Raw genomic sequence first — 6,667 nt, 5'->3', positions numbered from 1 at the left:
CTGTAAGTGCCCCAGGCTGCACCAGGTGTGCTACAGATAGCTGCTGGTGCTGCGATTTGTGCCTATAAATAACAACGTAAAGCAAGACTGCCAGCAGTGTAAAGGTTTATTAATTATTTTACATAAACCGCTATAAACTGTCAAGTTAAAACAGCAGCAGTACACTTTGGTGCATGCTCGGCTCATCAGTCGAGTCAGAAATAAACCTGAGTTTCTCCAAAGTGTGGTATTAATTGTTCATAACCTTACTATAGAACTCCTCTGAGTTATCACTTTAAATATTTACCATAACAGTCTAATAAAACAGTAATAAAATGCAAATTGAAATGAATTCAAGGCTGCTGCAGTTTTTCTTTGGTTTGCTGTTTTAAATGATTGGCAACACCAGAATCAGGAAGTAAATCAGTTATAAAAAATGTAATCATTTCAGCTGACTTTTTTTTAGGATTTTTATAACATTTACAGCAGCTTTAATAAATATCTTCTCAAAAACAAATGGGTCACTTGAGAAAAAAGGCAATTTTTTTTTAACATTTGATCCTACAAATTTACACAACCCCCTCCTCTAAGAAATGTGGAGACCTGCAGTAAAAGTCTTCTGAGAACAAATAACCAGTTGGCTGTCCACTCCTCGTGTGCTCTGAGCCCTTTTTCCTCGCTGCCGCACGGCACGCACTCGCTTTCCGCCCCTTACTCGGATACACCACCTCCTGGCAGCACAGCAAGAGACTCGGGTTGATCTCAGTGCAGTGTGACAGGACAGCAGGAGCCCCGAGGTGGGGGGTCAGAGGGACAACAAAGGTTAGTGAACGGTGAGCTGGGCGGGCAGCAACTGTATCGCCGTATCTGCGGCCTGAAGATCAAGCCAAGGGCAGTCAAGTCAGCTACGCTACTGGCCAGGCTCTCCTCTGTCGGCTCACGAGTGCGTGTGTGTGAGGGTGTGTCGCAGCACGACGCTCTGTTTCTGTATCTGTGTGTGACTCACCTCTGACCAGCTTTGCTTGCTCGGAGGCAGCTCTTTGTCTTTGTGCTGACAGGGTGAAGATGATCGAGCGCCCTGCTCCTCTAGATTTACGCCACTGAGACCCAGAGATTTATGCAGAGAGCAACTTTTGTGCTTCGTGCTGGAGCTTTTCTTACAGTTCTGCATATCATCACTTGCAGCTTAGTTGTTTTAAATGCCTCGGAAGAAACAGGATGTCAGAAGAAGTCCGCTCTTAGGTGCCTGTATCATCCTGTTGGAAAACACTATGTATCTGAGCAAAGAGATGCTCTCAGCCGAGCTGGATAAGAATTTATTGTAATATAATCAGTTGTTCTCATTAATGAAATCCCTTGGAAGGTAGAGGGAGAATTCAGATCTTTTGAAGTGGGGTTCCATGAAGAGATTATGAACAATTAATACTTTTTCCATTCTTTGAGTTTGACGAAATGGAAATTAGTTCTGACTAGACGGATGAGTAAACAGTTGGTGTGAGTGAAGCAAAAACAAAGTAGACCACTGTTGTCTTAAAACAACTTAAATCTCCAAACATTCATAGCTGTTTAATGCGCTGCCATACATGTTATATTACACGGTTATTCTGACAGAAATACTCTGACGTTCCCGTTGTAAGTGCCCCAGTTTGTAACACTATTTGTGCTTGCAAATCACCATAGAAACTATGTAAAATTCTTCAGTCCATTTTCTTTACCTACTTTTCCATGCAGGTTTGCAGGGAACTGGTGTCTGTCCCCGTGTGAGAGGCGGGGGACACCCTGAGCAGGTCTCATGTCCATCAGAGGGACACATCGGCAAACAAGAAAAGCAGCCATTCACACTCTCGCTCTCACCTAGTGACAGCTTAGAGTCAACAATTAGCCTAACCTGCATGGTTTTGGTCTGTAGGAAGATACCAGAGTGGTTGGAGAAAACCCACACATGCATGAGGAGAACATGTAAACTCCACGAAGAAAGGCTGCAGCTGGGTTTTGAACCTTCTTGCTGTAAGGCTACTGCTTCACCGTGCTGCCCTTTGCACAGTTTAACTATGTGGGGGAAAAAATGGCAGCGGAAGGTTCTATAGGACGGCATGTTGGAGCAGTGATTAGAGCTGTCAACTCACAGCAAGAAGGCTGCGGGCTCTCCTCCCCTGTTGGACCTTCCTGTGTGGAGTTCTCCCCGTCCACGTGTGCGTTTTCTCCAGGTACTCCCATTTCCTCCCACAGACCAAACACATGCATGTTAGGTTCACTGGTAGCTGAATTGTCACTAGGTGTGAGTGAGAGGGTGAATGTTTATCTCATTTGTCTCTATGTGTCCCTATGATGGACTTGCGACCTGTCCAGGGTGTCCCCCGCCTCTCGCACGGTGACTGCTGGGGGATAGACACCATCTCCCTGCCAAAAGCGGGTAAAGAAAACAGATAGATGGATGGAAAGGTTTCTAAATCAGCTTTTACATAAGCTGCTATGAATTTTTTTTTAGATTGGAGTACTTAAGATTTTAGGACAGCAGCAATCCACTTTGGTCCTGGCCCTGCTCCGACTAGCTGTTAACTCGTCAATCGGGTCATTCAGAGCACTTTCTACAAAAGACAAAATATCATTTTTTTCGTAATTTCTCTAGAGAACTCCACATCAGAAGATCCGGACTGTTGTTTTCTACATCCAAGAGACTTTCAGTTCTGGTGAACATGACATAAATTATACAAGATTTTTAAAAAATAATTAAAACACGTACCACTTAGATAACGTATGTTTATAAACAGGTATGTGGATAAACTGTCAAAACTCATTTTTGTCACAATTTTACCTCTAAATGTTTTCTCTAGGCTTTTTTAAAAAGTTTTAACCACACAAGAAGCTGTGTTGAAAATATTTTAAGATGAAGTCTTTGTCAGAACATCCGTAGTAGTAGTAAATGTGGCATAAGAAGGACACACTGCATCATAAATGACTTTCAGTATTTCAATTATACGTGTGCAAATGTACGGAAGTGATGTCCTTATCTTCCAGAGGGGAAATAAAACACTAAAATGTAATTATGACTAAAACAGAAATTTAAAAACGTAAATATGAAGCAGTAAACTGATTGTAATTATGATTTGTTTTAGGTAATAAAAGTTATTATTTCAAATTGCCCATCGCTGTTTCATCTTCCTATGAGCCCTCATTAGGAAACCAAACATAACTGGGTTTATACAAAACAAGCAGTTTGATGGCACGGTCTTGAAATTTGTCTGATATGCCGTTAAACCGATTCCTCGGCTATTTTAAAGCATCAGTGGATAAACTGGGACAAAAATAACTGTTATTGTTTGCACATTTCTTCGTTTTTTGGCGAGGACCAATCGCGAAACACGCGACTCCAGTGTTTGTCTTCCTCTCCCACAACGCGCCACGTTTCTAATTCTGTTGATAGTGCGACGTTGACAAGAGTGTGCTGAATTCTAAAGTTTGGCCCGCGTCCCTGGAGAGCGTTTGCTGTTGGACTGATTAGTAAAGCATGTTACCAGCCTGCATGTTGTCGAGCCAGACTGACAGAAAACATATGTATGTGTGCTGGGCCTTGTAATCAACACATGGGTTTGTGGAGATCCTTGCCGCTGCTGCCAGGGAGCGAAAGCCTCTCTTTGCTCTGCTGTCTGCGGGAAAGTGAGTAAGAAAAGGTAAGTCGCAACACGAGTGTATCCAGATTGAATGTGTGCGAAGGGAAAGGACTCTGGAAGCAGTAAAAATCCAAGTTAGTGTCTCTATCAGAGCAAGAGTGAAGCAATAACCTGATTGAAAGCATGAGGACAGATGGGATCATCCATTTGGTTTTTACAGCTACAGCATTAAAACAAAATGACAACAAAAAAAAAAAACATCCAGCCACAGTTGTCACTGGGATATCAGTGTCCTAAACGGCATCACGAAGCTGACAGGGGATAATTAATTTTATTGGCGCCTCCATTTTCTCCTTCTCCTCGCGGTTAAGCCTCTGGTGTGCAAAATGTGATCAGTATTCGTCTCCGATTGTCAGTAAACCGAGAGAGAACTGTGACAATGACCCTGTGGGTGCACATAGATCCCAGTGGTTCCTCACTCTGCCTGCCGTCAACCGACTGCCCCCCGGCCCCACCCCATCCCACCAACCCCCCGTCCCGCCAAAGGCTGCCTGTAATTAAGAGCCACACACTTGGGAGCGTGAGTGTGCATTTATCTAAGTGGCAATACACTTAGAGAGTATTATCTACTTTTATCTGTTGAGATGTAGAGGACAATTAAAGAGAGAGAGAGAGAGAAAAATTTAAATATGAGAAATAAAGATACAGACTGGAAAGAACTGAAATAAAAGAAAGTGGAGTGAAAAGAAGAAAAACTGGGGAATAATCAGAAGATATTTTAAAACTCTTCATCTCTGGGTTATTTGCAGCAAAAAGTGGCCTCCTGAGTTAGATCTTCACCTTTTTAAGGTTGTAAGATTTTACAGAAGACTTGCCTAGATGATATTTGTTAAACCACGTGAAGTTTTAAATCTGCATTGTTCACTCACTGGAGGCTTACCAAGGTCTGTGGTTCAGATTCACCTGAAAAGAGCAGAAATTTCCTTTGAAACTTCACTATAAAAAGATTTCAGATGTAAATGTAGCTTGTACCCAACATATCCTTTTTGGACTCCTATTCTAAAAAGTGCAAAATATATTAGCATTTCAAAAATACACAAATTCTAGAGATGATATAAAGAGGTGACACATCACCAAGCTAATGGCAATAATGTTGCTGCAATAAAATTATAAGACTGTCTTTATGTCCAAACTGTGATTTTTTTTTTCTTCTAACTCTAACCAGGTTTTCATTCCTAAACCTAAGCAAGTTTTTGTGTCTAAACCTAATCAGATAATGTTGTTACTTAGCCTTCATCAAATGAATAAATAAATAATTTAGGTTTTTTTTTTTAAGTGTGATTCTGTGGAAAGGTTATGAATAGTTAATATCTTCCCTGTTATAGGTAACTCTTTAAACAACCTCAGTTTGGATAAAAAAAAACTTTATTTTGACCAGATTTATTAACTAAAAGTCAGTTCAAGACCAAAGTCAACTGCAACCCTTTTAAGACTCCAATCTCAAAAATTGCTCTCAATTGTCAAGTTCTCATTACAAAATCATTAGCAGGATTTTATGGCGATCTAAAAGACCAAGCAGCGGCAGCAGCTAACTGTAACACTTCCAGTGCAGCCTGGGGCATGTTCAGCAGGAACATCAGGATATTTCTGCAAGAATTAATGTGTATTACAAAACTGACGACAGCGTAAAATCCCTAAAATACTATAAATTTATTTCAAACTTATTATAGATTAAAACTGTTTTTAATAAGACAAAACCAGCTCCACTCAAACTAGCTGCTAATCTCCATTTCTCCAAATTGAGGCCATTCAAAAAAGTATCGGCAACAGGTAAGATATTGTTTATAACCTTTTCATAGAACCTCACTCACAAAGAAATGAACTATCGCTTCAAGGAATCTGCAAGCAAAACCAAAAACCTAAAAGTTTAAACATGCACTTCTACAATCACTATACAATTTGCCTTTTTATTGGTATTAATGCAGTAGGAAAAATGTACTTTCAACGTACCAAAAACAGACAAGCTTGCAACATGTTGGGGTGAGAACTACCTGTAGGTTCACTGTATGTTTACTGGGTTAAATAAAAGTAAAGTGACGGAAAAATGCTGTCAGAAAAGCTATACATCATCATCTACTCATGCTTTTCTTCTCCAATAGATAAAGCAAAGGAGGACTTTATTTCTCTCTCTCTCTTTGTCACGGAGCAGGAAAAGCGATCTGGAAGCTCAGAACTAATTTGACCCTCAGCAGAGAGATGCCTCTCATACTCTCTCCATCTCTCTGACAGGGAGGCAGGTGCTGGATGAAATAGAGAAAATGAGCTCGGCGGAAAGACCCATTAGAAGGAGGCAGTGGGGGCTCGATTGAACAAATAGAAACACTGTTGTTGTCTTGTTGTTGTTGTTGTTTTTATGGCCAATTGAAAAGAATCCTATTAGAGAATAAATATGAGCATGCTAACATATGCAGACACATGCAGGCATTAGGACGTGATCCAGAAATGACTCTGGCTCCCTCGCAAAAAAACACACAATTAGTGAAGTAGATTCTAATGGTGCCTCTTCTAGTTAACATGATTGCATTTTCTTCATTTTGCACCAGATTGCACTGCTTTTAGTTTCTGCCAAAACCTTCAATCTGCTGTGTTGGAATCAGATTTTTTTTGCCCTTTCACCTGCAAATTAGTGGCCAAAACAATTGCAACTAGCAGGTTAGCGTTAGTCGTTTTTATCCTGACCTTCTTTCAGTCTGAATTTCCAGCGCCATCGCAGTACTTACTGAACCGAGCCGTGAGCTATCCCTCTTCCTCCTCCTCCTCCTCCTCCTCCTCCTTCATCTGTTGACTTTCTGTCACTGTCCTGCTCACCTTCTGGTGGTGAGATCCTCGGAGCAAATTCCCCCCGTCCTCCCCCATCTCCTGCAAATTTATTAATATGATTTACATAAAGTTAAACTTCTCCCTGGCAAGCCAAAGAGGCCCCGCTCTAAAATAAGCTGTGGTGGTGACAGAGCCAATGTGTTATGCGTGTCGCGGGCCCAGAGGAGACCGGAACGTTGAGAAGACCCCCCCCCCCC

This window comes from Kryptolebias marmoratus, linkage group LG4, assembly GCF_001649575.2.
Source record: "Kryptolebias marmoratus isolate JLee-2015 linkage group LG4, ASM164957v2, whole genome shotgun sequence".
Taxonomy (NCBI): Eukaryota; Metazoa; Chordata; class Actinopteri; order Cyprinodontiformes; family Rivulidae; genus Kryptolebias; species Kryptolebias marmoratus.
The sequence above is the reverse complement of the archived record's forward strand: the minus strand, read 5'-3'. Positions refer to the sequence as shown.